The sequence below is a fragment of the Equus caballus genome, chromosome 2 (assembly GCF_041296265.1).
Source record: "Equus caballus isolate H_3958 breed thoroughbred chromosome 2, TB-T2T, whole genome shotgun sequence".
Taxonomy (NCBI): Eukaryota; Metazoa; Chordata; class Mammalia; order Perissodactyla; family Equidae; genus Equus; species Equus caballus.
In genome coordinates this window covers 77,693,706-77,717,094 of record NC_091685.1, presented here as the reverse complement: position 1 = coordinate 77,717,094, position 23,389 = coordinate 77,693,706, and the positions used below count along the sequence as shown (strand labels likewise).

Here is a 23,389-nt window from a genome sequence, read left to right as displayed (position 1 = left end):
AATGTTAATTTGTGTGTCGATAGTACTGCAGTTTTCTAGTCAAGCTTTCTTGAAATACTCCACTATCACCAGTCAGTTTCTCTTAAGTTAAATAACCAGGTAAATAGCTAGACTTCTAGTGGCCCACCCTAACCTACTTGTCGGGGAACATACACCTATAGTTGAAAGTCTGGGTAGATAATCTTTGAATAGAAGTACCTGTAATTCAACTTAGGAAAGAAAAAATTATGATTCTGCTTCACAAAATTGGGAAAAAATCTTCTGGATGTCTTTTCTGGGTTCGTCAGAAATTCTCTAGAGCGGAGTTCCTACTACTTATAGAGAGGTGACCCTAATGCATTTTGATACCTTTTGAATAAAAACATCAGGTATTCAATCAGAGAGTAAATAATTGTCAATATTCTTAAGCCATACAAGGAAGGCTGGACATTTGGAGTAGGCTTCCTTGAACTGTATTGTGAGGAAAGCTGAAGATGAATAATTTCTCTTTTATGTCATCAAAACTCAAATTTCATTTTAGTCAACAAACTCTTTGTCTGTCCTCCCTCCTAGTAATTTCCTTTTTTCCTCCTTTCCTTCTTTTTGTAAACAGTGTGGTTAATGTCAGCATTTTAGTTTCTCAGAAAAAAAGAATTCTTTTTGTTGGCTTTTAAAATATAAAGTACTAAGCTTTAGATGACTGCCTAACAATAAACACACACTAATGATATTAAGTCCTTTATGTGCCCTCTGGAGACCCACAACTAATTCAGAAAGCTTTTCATCTCTGACGTAAAACTTGGCTACTTCAGTTTCCCAGAGAGTTTGGGAACCAAAAATGGTTGGGGAAAGAAATAAAGCCTTATGCTGCTGTCCTACTCTGGAAATGCACTTCTGAAACTCTCACAGAGTTATTTCTAACAGGCTGAGGCTTGACAAGAACAATATTTCCTGAGTTAGAAATAGGAAGTGACATAATATGAATTATTTAGGACTTAAGTTAGCAATTTTAGTTGTGGGAGCTGTAAACACTGTCTCCTTTTTTTAACTGAACTAGCAGTTGTAAAAATTGAAATGTGATCAACATGCATGGAAAGTACCAGCACATCTGGTTTATTCAATCCTGATTTCCAGAGAGGTCAACTTTATTTCCATTCCACAGGACGGTCTCATCGTGGGGGTAACTTGAACACTAGGGATAAGCAAGGAAAAAGCATCAGAAGCAAGAACAGTGAGGACGTGTTAAATTTTTTAGAGTTTGAAGGAACCTCAGGGAGGAAATTGACTTAGACATCCTCTATCCTTAATTTCTACTCTGGCCAATTTTAACAAAAAAGGACTAGACACCATGAGCCCAGCTCTGCTGGAGCAGTGCGTGGTCAAGCACGAGATTCTCAAACTACCTCCCAAGGAGTTTGGTCTGTACAATTGTTGTCTTAGTACAAAAAAGGGAAAAAAATACTCTGTCTTTTTGCCTTTTATTGTTTTAAAATATCCTTAAAAGGAAGGCAAAGAATTATCCTATGTGTTTCCTTTAAAGAGAAAGGAAAATGAATAATTCATATCGATCCTATCTATACCAGATATTTTTACATACAATTATGCTGCCTGAGGTTTATACAACCTAGCCATTCACTTACAATAGAGTGCACCTTATTTTCTTATTCATATTTTTTAAATCTTATCTGCCTTAATAAAAGCAACTTTGCAGACATTCTATCCTAGAAGCCATTTTTATACCAGTTTACAGATGGTAAAACTAAACTGAAAAGAGGTTAAATGCCTTGTCCCAAAAGAATACCAAATTAGTTACAGTGTCAGAAATAGAAACCAAGTCTCGTGATTCTCTATCCAGGACTCCAGTTCACGCTGAAAGTCTCATTATTAAACATAGTTCTAGGGAAGAAGTATTCTCATGGGGACTACACAATTGAAATAGGACAATTGCCCCTTGTGTTAATCTATAATTGAACAAGAATTTGATTCCCATTCAAGTTAAATTAGAATTAAAAAGTAAAGATATGCATTTCCTCTATAAAAGGGTGTTATAAAGTTGCTTAAGCATTAGCTTCAGGAGGATGCAATAAAGTTTTTTAAAAAAAATCAAAGCAGTAATCCAACTCAAAGCAACAAGGAGTAATATCTGCAATAATGACATGTCACTATAGTGTGTTAAAATGCACTGACATTTTAGATGAGGAAAATGAGGCTCAGAAGAAAAGGTTAAATGAATTCCCTAAAGTCGGGCTCCTGTGGGATGATATACTTGTGACTTAAACACGTTCTTCTGATTTAAGTCTGGTGCTCTTCTTGAGTGGAGTACTTATCTACTTGCCTTGTGGTTAAGATCATAAGATCAATAATAAGACTTACTTATAAGTGATATATAAAACATTAAGGAAATTTACCTGTAAAGATAACGCTTGGAATACGCCAATGTTTGTTTAAACTATAACAGGATGAAAAAAATGAAAAAAAACACCCTCATTCATATAACAATGTGACACTTAAAAAAAAGCTATGGAAATCATATTTCCAAAGAAAAATAAATTATGAGTGGAATCACTGCCCGCTAGGATGTTTAGGGACATTTATTTCAACGAACATTTATGGAGCACTGTTGTATGCCAGGCCATAGCCTCACAGGGTCTTCCAGCACCATCGGCTTTATCTTAGGAGACACAACCCTCGTCAATGCAAAGATCAGTTTTAGCTGCTCTGATGTGGGGCTACACCTAGGTGTGGTAGTAATAGCGCAAATTATCACTAGGGAAGTTGGTGCAAGTGAGACATCAAGTCACAAAGACACAAACGATTACTGTCAAGAATCGAAGGTAAGAGTTTTGGCAGGCTGGCTGGCAAGGCTTCAGGAGTTCTGAGCAACATCCTAATAGCCTTCTTACCCAATGAGATAGAAACATGAAGTAGATTGATTAAGTAAATTTACTTAAAACAGATATTCTCGAAAAACAGATAGCCATAACCCCATTTTTTTAACTTAACACCTATATATTTACATTTATTTGCAATCTTAGACTTTTCTTCGAGTAAAAATCTGTGATCAGACTCTCAAACTGTCTTTCTTTTGTAAACAGTAATCATAGTGTATTATCTAAGATTTCTAGTTTATGGTTCCTAAAAGCAGAGCAAGAACATTAAGACCCTTGCAAGTAAACTGAATGCAGAATCCCTGTGGATTTGGGATTTTTCATGATTTTCCTTCCATTATTTTAGAGGTGTCTAGCATACACCTAATCTGAACGCATTTATTAAGTTTTCCAAGGTATTAAACTTAATACCACAACTTTCTTCTAATTCATATTTTACCATATTATGTAATATCTAAATTACGTAATTACAATAGCAATTTAACTGGCATAAGCAGGTTTAACTGCTAACACAGTTGACTCTTGGTAAGGCCCATAGGAGCAGAAGTGCACAGTTTGCTCAGAAGTTGCATACTAGTGGCAAAAATTCACTATGTATGGGGACCAGTCAGTATCATACCAAGGGAAAGAAAAACATCAATCAGTCCAAAAAAGGATCCAACTCATGATGTCCACTGAAAGGTACCACAAGGCAATTATTTCAGTAAAGAAACTCAGTAGTCTACAGTCTTCCGTCAAGGTCAGTTCAGAACTATTTCAGCTTTCCTGGGTTGAATGAATTAGAGTCAGCTAAAGGAGCTCTGATTTCTCTGAATGGGAAATAGGTCTCATCATTTAGGTTGAAACCTTCAGCCTACCCAAATAACCTCCTGGGTGCCTCAGAAATATGCATGGGGAGATTTTGCAGTTTCTCTCTTATATTTGCCCTCAAAAACTACGTTCATTTTGGGCCCAGCCCATGGCCTAGTGGTAAAGTTCAGTGTGCTCCACTTCAGCAGCCCAGGTTCAGTTCCTGGATGCAGACCTACACCACTCATCAGTGGCCATGCTGTGGCAGCAACCCACATACAAAACAGAGGAAGATTGTCACAGGTGTTAGCTCAGGGCAAATCTTCCTCAGCCACACACACACACAAAATTCATTTCATAACTTTTGTATTCATACTGAGTCCATAAGAGATAACACTGTTATGCTTATATTTAAGGATATTTAGTGTGTTTTACAATACCAGAATAGCAATATAATATATTTGTAGAGATATTGTTCACAATATCTTTCTGGAATATAAAAGCTATTCTTGTGTGTTCCAGTTCAGTAGATTAAATACCAATAATTTTTTCTGCCATGCATCCTGAAAGCTTTTCTACATAGCACAAATTGCACACTGCAGGAGGTTTTAGGGGGCAAATTGTAACAAAATGTTTAATGGTTTATCATCCAGAAAATTCCCTAAGGAAACTAGCAGTCATCTAAATGTTTCCTAATGAAAATACTTTTCTTGGGGGCTGGCCCCATGTAGCAGTAGTTGATCTCGGTGTGCTCTGCTTCAGCAGCCCGTATTCAAGGGTTTAGATCCTGGCACAGACCTACACCACTTGTCTGCCATGCTATGATGGCAACCAGCATGTGAAATAGGGGAAGAGTGGCACAGATGTTAGCTCAGGGCTAATCTTTCTTAAGCAAAACAAGAGTAAGATTGGCAACATTTGTTAGCTCAGGGAGACTCTTCCTCAGCAAAAAAAAGAGAATGGAAAATAAAAATTTTTTTTCTATGATACAGTGCATAAAACCTTGTGAATCTCTCTTTCCGAACAGGCAATCAATCAGGCACATTACATATGTAGTATTCTGAGTCTTCCTTAGTGTTCTGAATGAGCTTCTGTTTGTTCTTAAATTCAGTAAATTAAGAGTATATATATCATTTTTAACTCTGTCAATCGGGTTTATTGGCACTGTTAAATGTCATCTTAAATATTTGACTAAGTGGGTAAAATCTACCAATTTAGAGACATTTTTAAATTGAAGAGCCAAAAGATGTATTTTTTCCTTCAAGCATCAAATTTTCCTAAAATATACTTGAGTTCAATTTCTACAGTATTATTTTAATAAATCATTGTTTTATACAATTAAAAGTAAAACAGTAATTTTTTTAAGGCACATAATAGTATTTTGGATTCATATAATATAGAAGCTTCATTGTACAAAAGGCTGAATAGATGCCAGCACTGTTTTTGGTTTGATGCCTTTTTTTAAAATTTGCATAAGTACGGTTGAATAAAGGCACTCACTCAACAAGAATTTATTGAACAAGCATTAATTAAATGTGCAGAATGTATTAAGTCCACTGGAAACCTTACAATAAAGGGTGACTTTTAATAATGTCTTCTAATTGCTGTATTCAAAGGGTTATTTTCAGTGTTTTTTTGCCTGAACTCGCTGTGATGTTTGATATTGCTCATAACACTCTCCTTGAAGCACAGCCATCCCTTTGTTTTCATTACATTACCTTTTCTTGGTTCTGCTTTTTTTATGTTTCTGACTATTCATTCTCATCCTCCACTATACATTCTCTTCTTGGCCTACACATTATTTGCTGCTCCTCTTAGGGTTCCTTCCATCCTTGGACTTCTTCTCTTCTATGGTTTACCTGATGACATTTTCCATCTTAAAGACTTCAATCATCATAACTCCAAAATCCATATGCCCAGGATTTTTTTCTTCAGAATATTATTCCTAGCTCCCTATTATATGCCTTCAACTATCTCATCTATACAGGTCCATTTTTTTCTGTGATAACATTGCATAATTCATGTAGTTTACAAGTGCAAACATTCCTTTCTTGTTTATAGGATCTCTGGGTCAGTAGTGGTGGCTCTGCTCCAAGTTTTGTTGAGGAATGAACCATTTTTGGATGGCTGAAGAAATAGATCTGAGGTTATGATGTTCCCATGGTAAAGAGCAGAAGACAAGAGCAATCATGGGAAGTGAAAACATATCTCTTAAGGTCTCTTAATGCCTCTGCTTGAAACTGACAAACTGAAGCTTCTACCTCTCACTTAATTAGTCCAAGAAAATCATAAGGCCAGGCCCAAAATTAATGGGGCTGGGAAGTATACTCTACCCACATTAAGGTATGGCAAAGGGTAGAAAAAAATAAAAAATTGTAAACAAATTAAATAATCTTTCAAATAATTACATCTGAAATCAGTAGATTCAAATTGATAATAATTATCTTTTCAAAATACCTTATTGTCAGCCTATGAATCCTATATTATCATTACCATTTTTACTGTTACCATCTTCCTAGCTGCCCAAGCTGAAAAGCTGAAAGTAATTCTCTATTCCTCCATTTACTTCACAGTAAATTAGTCAATACCCCTTGCTATTTCTATCTCCTAAACATCTATTATAATATCCATTTCTTTCTATCCCTGCAACCACTGCTCTGTTTCAGGATCTTGTCATCCCTCACCAAACCATAGTAATAATCTCCATTTCATTGGAACAAATCTTCTGTGACAGATTAACCTCTAAACCTCAGTAGTTTAACACAGCAGAAATTAATATCCAAAATAGATTTTTTGATAATTTCATGGATGGTACTCCCCCAAATAATGACCCAGAGACCCAGATAATTTCTGCCTAATGGCTTTACCATCTTCATATACCACTTCCTAGAGGTAGAGAATATATAGGACTGCATGTTGATGTGTCTTGTGTGCCAGGCCTAGAAGTAACATACATCACTTCTATCCATTTTCCTTTGGCCAGAACTCATTATATGGCTTTACTCACCTTTAAGAGAGACTGGAATATACAATATAAAGTTGTGTGCTCAAGAGAAAGAGAAAATGGATTTGGTGAACAGCTAACCAGCCTCTGCTACAATCTTCTAGCTGCTCTCTTTGCCAACAACACCGGCCGCTCTTGTCAGAATAACCTATCTAAGGCATAAATTGGATCATGTTATTCTTCTGCTTAAAATCTTTTCATAACTCTACAATGATTGAAAATAAAGGCCAAGCGTCTTAGTGAGATACTCAAGGCACTTCATGTGAAGGCAACTTACTCTTCAGTCATACTGTATTACTTCCAGTTCTTTGAAAAGAACATTCCAAACCCTCACTCTGCTATGCTGTTGCCATAGCCAACCTCTGCATTGTTGTCCATTCAATGAAGACTTAATTATCTTTAAAATTTCATTCAGGCAGCAGCATCTCTATCAAGTCCTTCATTACTGCTTCAGCAATCATTTAGAATTGATCATGCTTCCTTTTCTTCCATTTATCCCACACATTCTTTTGCCATGCCAACAATGATACTTTAAACTCTACTTCTTCTTTCCCTACCACTTCCCTCCCACTAGGAGAAAAAGGAAACATTTGGTACAAATATTCCTTGGTATCAATACTCAAGATTATTATTTATCAACCCACCAACAATGAACATAACCAGGCAGATGCAATAATATTCTAGTGACAAAACTCAGCTAACTTAGATGGAACCAAGTGACAGAAACCTCCATAAACAACATAGAATCTGCAATTTTGCTGGGCCATTCAGAAAGCTGTAGGCTACTTGACTCTCTAGATTCTTATTCCCTGTTCATGTCAGGATGGGAGTGGCTGTATAATATTTCTAGCCATTCCACATATACTGAGTACTTTTCATTTCACAGTGAAAATCCTTTTAAACATTTACTGCGCTAATTAACAAACTTGGTATTAATTACAGACAGTTAGAGTTAAGACCTTGGGAGTGAAGGCTTCTGATTAGTGTCTCAAAGGCTACCAAACCACCTCTAGATCGTTTCTGATTAGAATACTTTAGGTAATTCAAATGTTAATGAACTTCTCCTAAAGTCAGGACCAATCTACTCAAGAGTTTTCTCCCCAGAAATTTTGGTTAGAAGAAAGAGTCTCAGTAAAATTTGTACTGCTAAGTAACCAACTCATAATGAGGGTTACTACAGAAAATTCAAAGAGAAGGCACAGGTTTTGCCTTGCTCACTCGTAACGTGAACACATTCACTAACTGCCGTCTCATTAAAAGCAGCAATAAAACTTCACACGCCTACATCAGAAAACATGACAGCATTTTTAGACTATTTTAAGTTCCTAATGATTCCTTTCATGTTTTAGAAATTAGCAATGGATTTCAAAGTCAATTTTGCAACTCAGTTTAAACGAGGAAATGGAAGAAAGAACCTTAATATTCTTTCAATGAGGTTTCAATTCCGATTTACAATTTCTTTCCCATCAACATGAAATGGACTAAAAGTAAAGAGAGAAAACCACTTCTCTGATAAAGCTTCCTTTCTACATATGAAAGAAATCCTTCTGCTTCCAGTGAGGATGTCAAAAGACAACAATGAGAGAAACCTGGATAAAATTAAAATCATACTTTTCTATGGATTGTTGGTCACAGGAAACACTTAAAGAATGGAATTCTGAAAAAAGTAATGTTTTTCAAAGATGAGCAGAGAGCCTCAGCACATTTCATATCTTGAGACAGCTGGGGTACAGATGGAGGAAGACGGCAGCCATAGGTGAAGATTTTAGTGGAATGAGGAAGAAGATAGTACTGTGGGCTGGAGAAACAGACTAAAATCTCAAAGACCCCTAAAGGTAAAACCAAATTGTTTGGCCTGACGATTCTAAACTCCAGCCCATCCCTCCAATTTTGCTCTGAAAATGGTAACAGAAGAAGGGCTTGAGCGTAAACATTCTTACAATGATTGGATTTGAGAGCACTGTCAGAGTTGAACAAGAATTAGGAACATAATATCTGACAGTGCAGCCTAATTCCTTCCCATATGAAATGCTGCCAAGATCAAAAGTGCAATAGATCAGAAACCTGGAGCTTGGGCTAAAGACTAACCACTAGTGAAATGAAGGACTAATGCCCCAAACTATGGCTATATCCCTTTTCTGTTCCTGTTTTTGCCGTGGGGACTATTGTTGGTAGAGAGTCATTAGATGAACTAACACTGAGAAATTAGGGACTTGTGATCACTTAATGCGTTAAGTCTCCGAGGTGCCTTTGCCTTTAATGGGAGACAATATCATATCATTACTGCAGGGGCACCTATATTTCACAGGTGTTTGGTGACTGCGACTTCAAGGACCCAAGTACGTGTGGTTTGGACCCACACATCATGTAGCAGAAGGCATCAGTAAATCACTGGTGTATTTTCCTCTTTGTTTTGCTTTTTCTCTTTCTTTTAAATTATTTTATCTTGAAAACCCTATGATGAGACAGTCCAAAATGAAATATGAGGTAACGTGGGAAGATGAGACCCTCAGGTCAGAAGGTACTCAAACAGTTTCTGGGGAAGAACAAAGTACAAATACGAATAGCTTTGTTGCTAATGACGCAACTAGACTAAAGACAGCAGGATGCCTAGCAGCTGAAGGGCATAAGATGAAAGGAAAGTCCGACGCTCTACAACACACACAATTAGAACAAGGAAAGGGAGAAGCGTGAGCCAAGGTAAATTGGAACTCGTAAAGCAAGAACTGGAATCTTTAAATATCGCAGTGCTTGGTGTTAGCGGACTAAAATGGATTGGAATGGGATCCTTTCAGTTAGACAACTACAATGTGCTCCACTCTAGAAATGACAAACTAAAAGAAACAGAATGGCTCTAATACTGAGGCAAGATGTGGCACAGGCAGTTAGGGGCCCTAATACAAGATCTGACCAAAAAGCATCAATCAGACTTCTGGGGAAACCTATTAACCATTAACATAATCATCATTCAAGTCTGTGCTCCAACTACAGATGCTTAAGAAGGTGAAATTGAAACTTTTTATGGAGGTAACCATGAAGAAATTGATCATACACCAAAATAAGGCTGGTAATCACAGGTGAATGGAATACAAAAGTAGGAGATAAAGTAGAATCAAACATTGTTAGAAAATTTGGACTAGGGGTCAGAAACAAAACAGGAGACGGGCTCATGAATTTCTGGGAAGCCAACAATCTGTCCATCACAAATACTTGCTTCAAGTAACCAAACAGATGACTGTCTACATGGACATCACCAGACACCCAATATAGGAATCAAATAGACTATATGATTGGAAGCAGGAGATGGAGAAGCTGTATTCTCGCTGCCAAACAAGACCAGGAGCAGATTGTGGTACTGAACACAAACTGTTAATATCACATATCCGAGTAAAGCTGAAGAAGAGTACTAGAAGAATCATAGCGCCAAGATATAAACAACATGCCTGACAAATTTGAAGTTCACATAAAAAACAGATTTGTATTGTTAAACTTAATTGACCAAGTACCAGAAGAACTATGGGTTGAAACCAGAAATATCATTCAGGAAAAATGCAAAAAGACATTGCCTGAGTAAAAAGAAAGAAAAATCAAGATGGATGACAGAAGAGACAATACAAATTGTTAAGGACAGGTGAGAAGCAAAAGTAAAAAGTGACAAAAGTAGGATTGGAATCCTGAATGCAATTTTTCAGCGATTGTCACATAGAGATAAAGAGAACCACTTTAATGGCCAATGCAAAGAGATAAAAGAAAACGAAAAAGGAAGAAAAAGACATCTCTTCCAGACGGTTCAAGAAATCAAAGCAAAATTTAAACTTAGATTAGAAATGCTGAATAACCAATAGGTAAGTACACTGTCTGATCAGGAGAAAATAAAGAGTAGGTGGAAACAATATACCGAAGATCTATACAGAAGAGACAGAAGGGTGACAGATCCCTTTGAGGAAGACTCCTGTGAGGAAGAATCTGTAATTTTAGAAGGTGAAGTGAAAGCTGCCTTGAAGTAATTCACCAGGGTAGATGGGATATCCATGGAATTATTTCAAGCTACAGAGACAGAATCTGTCAAAATTCTAACAAGAATGTGCTAACAAAACATGGAAAGCAAAATAGCGGCCTACAGACTGGAAACAGTCGATATATATCTCAATCCCCAAGAAAGGAGACACCAAGGAATGCAGTAACTATGGGACCATCGCTCTAATTTTCTGTGCAAGTAAAGTGGTTCTCAAGGTGCTGCAATAAAGGCTTGTACCTTATAAAAGGAAGAAATGCCTGATGTCCAAGCCAGATTTTTAAAAGGGAGAGGCACATGAGATCTAATTGTGGTTATTTGTTGGCTACTGGAGTGCTCCAAAGAATTTCAGAGGAAAGTTAGTGTATGTTTTATAGACGACAGTAAAGCCTTTGACTGCATGGACTAAGAAAAGTTCTGGGCTGCTCTGGAAGAAATGGGCATGACTCAGCACTTGATTGTCCTGCTGTGTAACCTGCTGTGTATTGTGGACAAGAAGCTGCTGCCAGGACGAAATAAGGACAGACTGAATGGTTTCCTACAGGCAAAGTTATCAGACAAGGGTGTATTTTGTCTCTTTCTCTGTTTAATCTCTATGCAGAAAATATCACACAAAAAAACTGGGCTAGACTCAGATGAAGAAGGAGTGAAATTGTTGGAAGAAATATCAACAATCTAAGATACGCAGTTGACACCATCTTACTGGCAGAAAGCAGCAATGCCTTATGAAGAAAGTACCAGAGCAGGACTACATTTGAACATCAAGGAGACAAAAATCATGACCACAAAAGAACCACATGACTTTAATGTACACAATGAAGACATTGAAATTGTTAAGGATTTTGTTTACCTTGGTTCAGTCATTAATTTAAGTGGAAACTGCAGCCAAGAAATCAAGAGAAGTCTGAGATTCAGAAGGGCAGCAATGGAAGAATTCGGAAAGATCAAGTGTAAGGAAGTGTCATTAGAGACTAAGGCTGAGATTATCCACATCCTCATATTCCCAATTACTATGTACAGGTGTGAAAGCTGGACAGTGAAGAAGGCTGACAGGAGAAAAATTGATTCATTTGAAATATGATGCTGAAGGAGAGCTCTACAGATACCCTCGGCTGCCAGAAAGGTGAACAAGTGGGTCCTAGAGCAAATCAAACCTGAACTATCACTGTAGGCAAAAAATGATAAAAGGGTGTCTGTCCTACTTTGGGCACAGGATGAGAAGGCAGGATTCTTTAGAAAAGACAATAATGGTGGGAAACATAGAGGGCATCATTAAAAAAGGAAGACCAAACATGAGATGAATTGACTCCATAAAGGAAGCCATAGGCATGAGTCTACAGAAGCTTGAGTAGGGCTGTTAAGGAAGGAACATTGTGGACATCACTCATTTTAGGGTCTCCAGGAGTCAGAGATGACTTGATGGTACATAACAAATCATATCCTACAAAAATAAACACTAACTGTTAAACTAATGGTACTACTGCAGCACCAAAGGGAGATATATTTGAATGCAGGAGAAGGGGAGAGAGAATTCTTTGGAATACCCTTGAAATCCCGTTATATAGGCTCTTACAGAAGGCTGAAAAAGGAACAAAGTTTGGAAAACACAAGTGGATGGTTTTCAGCTTGCTATCAGAAAGAGCTTTCTAAGACACCATCAAAAATAATCAGGCCTATTATTTACAGTATGCTTCTACATGCCAGTGATATTCTATATATTATCTCACTAAATCCTCAAAACAGCCCTTTGTGTTTGCCACTGTAATGACCCATCACAGAGAAGAGGGAACTGGTCCAGGGAAGTTAAATAAATTGCCTCACATCATACCTGAAATCCACATCTCAACAGTCTCATCCTCGGATCACAGTTTTAGTAACCAGGTCATAATGTTGCTACCTCAAATAATTAGATATAGTCAACAATGGGACCAGGTGCTTCATAAAGCTATGTTATTAAATTTCACTCAAATTAATTAATCATTTCTCTATACCTACCATGCGCAAAGGATATAATGCTTCTCAACTGATCAGATTTATTGTCCTTAAAAAGCAAATGGATTTAAAGGCATTTATTCTATGATAATCTTTACTTTGTGCAGTATTTAATTGCATTTTTTTCTGGTTTGGCATAGTCATTCATATAAAAAAGATATAATTTATGATAGAGCAAAAATGAGGAAAAGAAAGCTCTTTATCATACTTCGAATAAAAAAAGATACAATGGATATGATATTATGCAATCCATTTTTAACCACAGAAATAGATTATAAATATACTTTGAGAGTCAAAACAAAACAGACTGGGAATTGCATAACCCAGTGCTTTTTTCTTATAAAATCAGAACTGTTAATATTATATCTAGAACTATTCTTTTATCACCAATATGTTGCTTTCTGAACAAACTGGATTGACCTGGATGTCAGAATTTATCATATAGCATGCACTCTACTCTACCGCACAATTAAGAATGGAAATCAGTATGTGCTTTTAAGGAACCATCAATGAGCATGAAATCAAGGGAAATCAATGAAGGCAAAACTAAAATAATAGAAAAGAGCTCCCAGACACAAGGAGGCCATGGTGAAGTGTGTAACTCATTGATCCATAGGGGATCCTACCCTTGAGGGTTGTGACCAGCACAAAGGAAATTCTGGAGGAACTAAAAAAGCATTGTGGATCAGATGGGAAAGGAGTCACGGAAAACAAGAAATTAGAGAAAAGGCTGCTCCTACATCCAAAGATCTTAATGTATGAGTTTCTATGTTATTTACTGACTTTTTAAAAAATATAGTTGCTGCTTAATCTAAAATATGTTCTTTTAAAGTGGTCTGTATTTTGCTGAGCTATCATGAGTAACTTAGTTGTTATAAGTAAACACCCTAAGTGAACAAGACATTTTTGAATTTGTATCCATCTTCCACAATACAAATGCACTGTATAATATGTTACATATTTAGATAACTCCTATCAGCTTTTTTCTTCCCATAAAGTTACATAAGAAAAAAAAGCTGAGTCTGTGTCAGTGTTATGTAATTATATGGGCAGCATTTGGCGCATGAGCAGCACTTTCTAAGTAAATCGTAGGATTCAGTTCAGAGAGCAATTTTCCTGCCATGCTCTCCCTGGCAGTTGGCAGTGCTAGGCAATGTCAAGACTCAAGAATAACCTCATAACACATGTCTTTGGAGTAACCACAGAAGTTAATCTGCCAAGACCCTGTTGTGCCAATGAGCTGCAGCTTAGCAGAATAGCTTGGGTTATATGCAGGATGTCCCAAATTCCTAGCCTTAAAACTGAAGGATGACCAGAGTCCAAAAGATTGTGTAAAAAGCTAAAGAAAACACCCTTTTCCTAATGTATCTCCTTTTATCTTCCTTAGATTGAAAGATGTAATTTATATTCTACAAGTTAAAAAAAATCATAGTATATAATCCTGATATTTACTTATGGGTAAATGGTATACATTATTTACTATCCACAATGGTATACACATCATAAATCTTATATAAAATGTACATTTTAGAAGACTTCAATAAAAGTGATTAAATACGCTTTTTAATTTTAGTTATTTATGGCATAAAGCATTTACTTTCACTGACATTCATTATGTTAATATGATGTTTAATGGTGGCAATGTGTTTGAATATGCTTTCTTATTTTTTTAATATTGGCTTAATATTTTGTGATACAGAAATATGCAAGTGAGTTTCTAAGTTTAGTTTACTTAGATGCTGGGTTTTAATGGCTCCCATAGCTAAAAATGTATCTCAAAGACACCCATGGAATTCACAAATGGAAAAGATGCATCACTGGCTGTATTTTTCTACATTATGATTTCTAAAAATATTAAATCATATGTTCTCACTAAAAAGTATCATTACTAAGGATTTTATTGTAAACAAAGTGTTGTATGTTTATGAAAACATAAAAAATATTTTAAATTATCTTTAAATTTTTGTGTTTTAATGCATAAAGTTAATTAACAAAATGCATATAGTGTGTAAATTATAATATATATGAATATGGAGAAGTCGTACTGAAAAATTTTAATGTTAGTGTATTAGTTATCTATAGTTGTATAACAAATTACCAGAAACTCAGTGACTTAATAGGACCCTAATCGCACAGGGTCCAGGTTTTGGACATACCTTATCTGGGGTCCTCTGCTTCCGGTTCCACAAGGCTGCAGTCAGTGTCAATCAGACTTTGTTCTCATTTGGAATGTTGACTGGAGAAGAATGAGCTTCTAAGTTCTCTCAGGTTGCTGGCAGAATTTATTCCCTTGAGGAAAAGATATAGCCATAGTGGTAAAAAATAAAAATCATCAATAAAAAAGGCCCCAGCTTTTGGTTGGCTGTTGCCTGGAGACTGCCCTCCATTCCTAGAAGCCAACCTCATCTCCTTGCCACATGGGCCACTCAATGTGGGCACTTCTTGAAAGCCAGCTAGGGAGAAAGAGTCTCTAGCAAGAAGGGTGCTACAATCTGATATTATCACAGATGTGACACCCCATCATTTTTGTGATATCCTGTTGGTTAGAAGCAAGTCAAACGTTTCACCCACACTCAGGGAGAGTGTATTATATAAGGGTGTGAACACCAGAGGCAGGGCTCTTTGGGGTCACCTTAGAGTTTGTTCCTCACAGGTGTATTGTTTAATAAAATTATTTTTAAAGTTTTGGAGATCACTACATTGGACCAATATGGGACAGTCTGGATATGCCCCTTAAAAGTGCACCAGAAAATCATACTGAACAATCTGATTAACTTTTCTTTCCACATTTTAATGGATTTTTTCTTTTTGAAGTGGCTAAATATTCAAGTTCATTGGTTTTAACATTCTTCTGTGCCCAAAAAAGACCACTTCATTCTTCTCTATACATGTCTTTAGCTTGCAAGATTATTAATTAATTCAATGTGATTCTACTAAGAGCTCAATTCATATGAAAAATTTTAAATATTTTTACTACCTTGTCAGTCATCTATTGTTGTATAACAAGGCAAATCAAACTTAGCAGTATAAAGCAACAATAATTTATTATTTCTCACCATCATATAGGTTGTCTGAGCCCATCAGAGGCAATTTTCTGCTGCTTATGGTGTTGGATGGGGATATTCATGAACTCCATTCAACTTGTATCTAGACTGGAGCTAGAAAGCCCAAGATGGTTTTTCTCGTGTGTCTAACACCTCAGCTGACGATACCTTTTAAAATTATAGTTTTATTTTGTTATTTTTAACATTTAATTTATACATTTTTCCTACAAAATGTGGCTATTTCATTGTGGATGCACCTTTTTTATTAAAAAAAAATAGCCAACAAAATAAAATAGAATTTGGGAAAATAAACGTTTATTTAAAATGCCCAGATTGTAATGGTTGTTAAAATACACAATATTATAAGGATTTATGCAGAAGCCAGTGTGTTATGAATGGCAAGAGCTAAGATCTTTTCCTGATCAATAGGCATAAGAGACAAATGATAAATTAGTGTTTTTCCTGAATGTTCGAAGAGCACAAAAATCTCATGGCTTAGGGAAAAAAGAAAAAAGAGTTGGAGAGAAAAAAAATTCTGTACACTAGAGAACTCTAAGAAATGCTCTAGGGCCTGCCTCTCACCTTAGAGTTTAAGCTTCAAAATAGGAGAGATAAAGAAGCTCTTATTTGATTCTTGGATTTCCGAAAGTGGAGGAGATCCATACCCAATTTTTTGTTTGGAATGCTGGTACTGAGAAGCCCCAGGGGAGCTCACCACTTTAACACAGCCTAGTGGGAAAGCGGCTGGATCTTCCTATGCTTCTGAAGAGCGTCCAGAATTTACCAAGAAATTAAATACAAGTAGGACCATTAAAGTGTCTCCATGTCTACCATGTGGGGCTCCAGAAGTGGAAATTAGCATGGATCACACAGCCAGATACAGCTGGGAACAAGAGTGCCTTAGAAACTGAGAATGTGAGCAGTAACTATGTCTGAGACACTGAGGGTGTTGTCCATTTCAGGGGCGGTCAGAATGGACAGTTACTGACCAAAGACCAGTCACTTCTCCTGATGCTAGAATACCACTTAAACCCCTTGTTCCCAACATTTGGGTGGTCTTCCAAAGAAAAGCCTGAAGGACACAGCTTGAATTAAACACTTTTAAACCTGAAATGGCATTATTTTTCTGGAGGCTGCCATAAAATAGAATGGGAGCTCAAACGAGAAGTAAATACAGACAGCACTATATTCTTCATGTATCTCAGTTTATAGCCTGTGAAGGTCAAACCCACAGATCTGTTTATTCACAAGATTAAAATTCAAAGCTGTGGGTCCTCTGAGGCAATTTATTGCTTATTTGCTCAATTCTGAAAAGTGTTGATTTATGCGTCATGTTTAACTTTGAAGACTGAAATTAAAAAGATAATCCTACGAGTATAACAGTGAAATAAATGGTTTCAATTATTGATTCTATAAATTTAAAGAACATAGGTCTCGTGCAGAACTTGTAAAAGAAAAAAAAAACACACACCTAAGTCCAACTCCCAAAAAACTTTGATTTATTGGGTCTGGAATTGAGCATAGCAATCTGCATTTTTACCACTTTAATACTTTAATCAGAGAAACAAGAGTTGGCAAGGATGTAGAAAAAAGAGAACCATTGTACACTGTTGATGGGAATGTAAACTGGCGTAGCCATCATAGGAAATAGTATGGAGGTTCCTCAAAAAATCAAAATAGAACTACCATATGATCCAGTCATCCCATCTCTAAGTATATATCCGAAGGAAATGAAATCACTGTCTTGAAGGGATATCTGTACCCCTACATTAAATGCAGCATTATTCACAACAGCCAAGCTATGGAAACAATCTAAGCGTCCATTGATGGAAGAATAGATGAAGAAAATGTGTATATATATATACACAATGGAATATTATTCACCTTTATAAAGGATACCCTCTCATTTCTGATGACATGGATGAACTTGGAGGACATTATGCTAAGTAGAAAAAGCCAGATACAGAAAGACAAATACTGCAGGATCTCACTTAAATTTACAATTTAAAAAAAGTCAAACTCATAGAAGCAGAGAGGAGAATGGTGATTATCAGGGGTCCGGGGGTGGGGGTAATGGGAAAATGTTGGATAAAGCATAAAAAGTTTCGGTTATACAGGGTGAAAAATTCTGGAGAGCTAAGAAACAGGATGGTAACTATAGTTAATAATACTCTATTGCATACTAGAAATTGTATACTTGAGAGTAGATCTTAATTGTTCTCACCAAAAAAAGATAGCTATGTGAGACGATGGATATGTTAATTATCTTGATTATAGTAATCGTTTTACAATGTATACATATATCAAAACATCATGTTTCACACCTTAAATGTATACATAATTTTTATATGTCAATTATACCTCAATAATCCTGGGAAAACAAAAAACTAATTTAACCTACCCCCTCACAAAAAAAGTGCCAACTTAGCCATAAAATAAAAGGTATAATTCAACATTTTGTATATTCATATGGCTGTGCAACCATCAGCAATATCTAATTCCAGAATATACATTTTTTTATCCTGCAAATAAATTACAATAAACATAAATGTGAAATTTAAAAAAAAAACTGTGCCAAGCCCAGGAGTGCCAACTCGGCAATGAGCCTTTATCTAAATCCCAGGATAATTTCAGATGCCAAAGCCAACCCATGAAAAACCTCTCAGAATCTTTTTTGGGAATTTCTCTAGATTTGCCTTCCTTCTATGTCTTTGCAAACACTGTCTCCTTAGTTCCCAAGCTCTGTGACTTCACATTTGGCTTCTTTTTTTAATATTGCCTCATTTGACTCAGGAATGCTTTTTGGAATGTTGGCCATGATCCTGACCTAGCAAGCCATAAGGTGCTATATATAATTGTCCTCAAGCTCCACATACTACAAAGGGTCCCCAGAAGGATAACTTTGCTCTTCCATTCTCTCTTCATTCCAGAGAGGCAGATCAGACAAGATGCTTCTCTCTAAGTCACCTGAAAATAATATGTAGACATAAGGGGAAATTTTCTGACAGATTTATGCTTTGGACATTCTGACTAAAGTTCTTCATTGGTTAAATGCCTCCTAGGCAATAACCTAGTTTTGCTACACTCAGTCTCTAAGTTGAATTTTCATAGAGTTATACTTTCACTGGGCAAGAAATTCAGGTCTTCTCTGGAGTACACAGACAATTGAGAAAAATAAAATTTTGTCAACGATGTGGCATATTTATTTTCATTAATCATTCACTTATTAAGTTATTCATTCATAAATTTTTTTTAGTACTTACTAAGTGCCAAGCATAAGGAATAAACATGAAGCAGAGGAAGAAAGGCAGATAAATAGTAATTATGCAACATGCCAAGAGCTGTATTAGAGAAAAAGGCGAACTGATATGCAGTGTTCTTTTCTTACATTGTTCATGTGTCTCTGAGTTATCATTAAGAGAAGATGTTGAAGAGATGGTGGTGATTAGTCATGTTGTTTACCTCTGTTTCTGAAGAGTTTTGTGATTGCATTATTTACTCATCAACTTTACTTCTGTTCTATTCTTTTAGTACCACACTCATATGCTTAAGGGAAAATTAACTTCTGTTTTGGTGTACTTGATCCAGAGCAGTATACAACTCCTTAGTTTTTACCCTCAGAGCCTTTTAGGAGGATTTTTATATTCTCTACAATTCATTGCATAACTCCTCTCTTTGTTTTTGCTCTTAGAACTGACACCCATAGTGATCTATGTATTTCTTCTTTTCTCCCCTTGTACAGAAAGGAGTCATTTATGTTGCTAAGAAAAGACATTTTATTTGGAATAAGGTCCTGTATCCACTTACTTGGCCTTTTTAGCCATAAATAGTAGCATTACTGGTGACTTTCTGGAGCTAAGAGCTGGCAAAAGAGAAAGCAAATTGCTTTCCCCATTTTACCTTTTTGATATATGCAAATAGAATCCTAGGGGCTTGCATTGAACGAACTTTAAAAGGGCATTTATTTCATTTAGCTAAGAGCTTATCAGGGAAGTCAAGTCTACAAATCACAAAGCCAAGGTGATTGATCGGTTGCTAAAAGCTTTGCCACTTTCACTAGAAAATGCTTAAGTTCCTATTTCCTATAGTTTAGATATCAAAATGTGACTCAGATAGAATTAACACTGAAGGATAAATCAAAGAAAAAGAAAAGTCTGACAGTTTGATTGATATGTGAGTTTGCACCCAAAAACCTAGGAAAGAGAGATAAGTAGCTTGCACTATTTTCTGAAAATCAGACACTAATTTCACTGCTGTTGTCTAAAAGGAATAGAAAAAGCAAACTCACCAACAGGAATTCTGTCTTCAGTGTAAAGTAAATGATAGAAACTCTTCCTCTGAAATGTTGGTAGGGAACATCTGATCACAGGGAGAAAGAATGAAATTGACTTGGATATAGGAAATGAGTAGTATATTACACTGAGGCACGCTGATGTGACTGCGCCCATTCCCAAAGTCACTCCTTGTCACTTCCGGATTGCTATGTCAGTACAAAGAATATGAGCTTAGTGAAAAATCGATAGAAGTGCAGAATCAAGACCAAATAATAGTATTACAAATGGGGATCTATGATTTCACAGAAATGTAATATATCACTGAAAGCTCTTTTTAAATTAAATCAGACATTAGAGACCATTTAAGCCAATCATTTCATCTTCCAGGGAAAAAGAAAGAAACAAGTTCAAGCTCAGAAGGTAATGTCTTGAATTAGACACCTAAAAACTACACAGTATAAACTGTGGAATTAAGACTTCAGCTCTCTGTCTTTACCTTCAGTGATTTTTCATATGTTCCAGACTGGGGTAAATTAACAAATTACACACTGAATAAAATATGAGCCATATACTTACAATATTTTCTTTAGTTAGTGATGATGTAAACCAAAATTATTAAAGGATAGTTCTATTTAGTTTAATAGGTATCCAAAAATAAACATTAAAGTTATTGACTGTAATGGAAAAGTATTACAATAATAAGTATTTCCCATATATTCTTCTGCCAACTGTTGGCTGGTTACATTCTCTCAAAATATTAGAAAATTCTAATAGTATTAGTTTTAAATTTTTAAGTTAGTTTACAATGCAAAAAATTAAATTTCCATGAGTAAGAATATTTTTAAAATATAAGATGTAAGAAGATTTTTCAAATATGTTACTGCTAATAAAATGTTATTTATATTATAGTGAGATATTTGCTACCTATAAAATTACTCTGCCAATGTTGTAAAAGTTACTAAAGTTTAATCCATATAAGATAAATATGGACCCATATGTTTATTTAAATGGAATATGGGCATAGAAGAGAGTCAAGAAATGCAGAAAGTGGTTTTTAAGCATAGCAATATGGTATTATTATGTATAAAAGAAAAAATTTTAAGAAAAGAAAATTGGTTTGATGTCAAACAAGAAAATATTTGAAGATCTATAAGGACAAAATAACTACCCAAGGAACATGAAAAAGTAGTTATGAAATTTGTAAAGCAAAGACCTGGCTATAACTCCCATACTTATCTCAGCTTCTTACCTCCCCTCTGAGCTCCAATTCACCCATTTTTATACCATTTCCAGGGTTCCAAAAGCTTTCATTTTAATATCTGACTCCTCTGCTTAAAGATTTTTATTAACTCCCTATTTCCCACAGGGCATCCATCTTCTTTATTCTAACGTGTAAAATCCTACATAATCTTAACCTATACTACCAGCACTTGTAAACTCTACTTTATTTCTACTTTCTGCCTGATCTGCTGCACCATGTTGGTCTTGTGGGAAAGCATCACAATGAGTCCTGTTTTCAAGCCTTTCCCATGGCTATGCTGCTCACCTCATCAGGAGCATCCTCTTCAGCCATGTCCACACTGTGTCTTTCTGTGAATGCTCTGCCTCCTGGAAGCCCATCCTGGCCAGATCACTGAATTATTTTAATGACGTTGTCAATAATTTTGTTATTTTAGCCGCTGTATATAGCTAACCTGGTGGATATCACACCTGTTTTGAGCAAGAGCTATTTCTATTCTACTCAGTATCCCAAAAGGTGCATTGTACATCACTGTGAATATAATAATCATTCAATAAATGTGAGTACATAAATAATATGTTTTAGAAAGGAATATAGCTTCCAGCGACAAGAAGAATAAAGTGTAATCTTTTCCATTGTCAAGTCTACCGTTGAAATCCAGCACTTCTTTTCTGAGTTGTAAATTCCAAGTTCTCATCTCCTTATGGAGGACTGACATTAGATAGACATTAAATAGACATTAAATAGATTAAATAGACACTAAATCACTGAGTAGGTCTAGAACAAGAGATCTCTGATACCCATGAACTGGACCTAAATTTAAACTAAGATATTGGGGAGAAACCCCTCTAGTTTTACATCAAATCTGGAGAAGATAGGTAAAGTGTAAGACAATGGAGATTATGGGCACAAGAAACAGATAAGAATACACAAACATACAGACCATTTATAGGTTTTTTTCAGATCTCTTCAAATTGTTCTTAACAAGAAAAGCAGCCAAACTGTCTTCTGATCTACAAATAGAAAATAATTTTGAAAGTTTTGCGTGTAAACTTGAATTCAGTTTCTTAAAGCAGTATGAGCAAATATTTTTAAACACTAAATAGTGCAAAAAAGTCACCTTTCCCCCACTTCTCCTCTCCCATCCCTTACCCCAAATGCAATCATTTTTATCCATTTCTGTTTAAATTTTTCTAATGTTGGCCATCTCCAACATTCTGAGCTTCTCTCGATTCATATATTTTCAGCTTTATACATTGGCTTCCTAATATGATAAATGAGCTTTTTTCACTTGTAAGGGTGCCCCATGTCCCCTCCCCGTTCCCCTCAAAATTTGAGAATATTGCAATACTCAGTTCTTAACTGGTTACTACTGAAAAACTGAAAAATCTATCCAACTTTACATTTCTTGTTCTGTTGGCCATAGATATTTTTGTCCTGACTTCCTACTTTGTGAAATGAGGACAGCAGCTTCAACTTGTTTCTAAGTGTGCCTAAAATAAGAAAGTCAAACTGATATCTGGCAAGATGCCCTAAGATGAATTGAGAATAGAAAACTAAGGCACAGGTGTCTTAACAGTCTTTCATAATTGTACATTTTTATACTGATTTTAAACAGGCTTTTAAAGTAATGCACTGAAAAAAATATGTTTATTTACCTAGTATGCCAATATCCATGAAAAAATATAATGTTTATAGCTATGAGCACATGAGACAAAAACAGTAAAAGAACTCATTTATCCCTGTTTTATTATTACTTTTAATGGAAAGACACCATTACTTTGCTTTTTTCTTTGAATATTCAATCAGCTACAGTGAGTTCATATACAACACACACTAAATACAATACCTTGTATTATCCTGGCTTTTCTCAGACATAGCTACTCTGGAATTCAGCAGAAGGGATACATATAAAATCATAGAATAACATATTTAAGCAATTTGTGGGGGATAGATTTGTTTTGTGGGGGAGAATATGATGCTGGATCAACACAGGGCATTCACATGACAAATATTACAAAAGAAAGAAAAGAGTGAGGAACCGATCTATATTTTTATTCCATCAGTCATTAATAACAACTTGTGATAAAACATGAGTGAAAAGTCACTCTCTAAGCAATTTCCAAGCTTCTAAACGTGCAAGACCTACTGTTATGTAAATCAT

The 23,389-nt window shown here is 35.8% G+C and overlaps 1 long non-coding RNA gene across 1 annotated transcript; it reads right to left on the bottom strand.

Annotated features, from left to right (window-relative positions):
* Positions 1-1,076: 1,076 nt before the first annotated feature.
* On the bottom strand, positions 1,077-21,437 carry LOC111771943 (uncharacterized). The gene is made up of 5 exons (XR_002805835.2): positions 21,235-21,437; positions 20,000-20,070; positions 14,824-14,956; positions 6,664-6,812; positions 1,077-1,171 (listed from the first exon to the last, which is right to left on the bottom strand). It is a non-coding gene; the product is annotated as an uncharacterized lncRNA (long non-coding RNA).
* Positions 21,438-23,389: the final 1,952 nt, after the last annotated feature.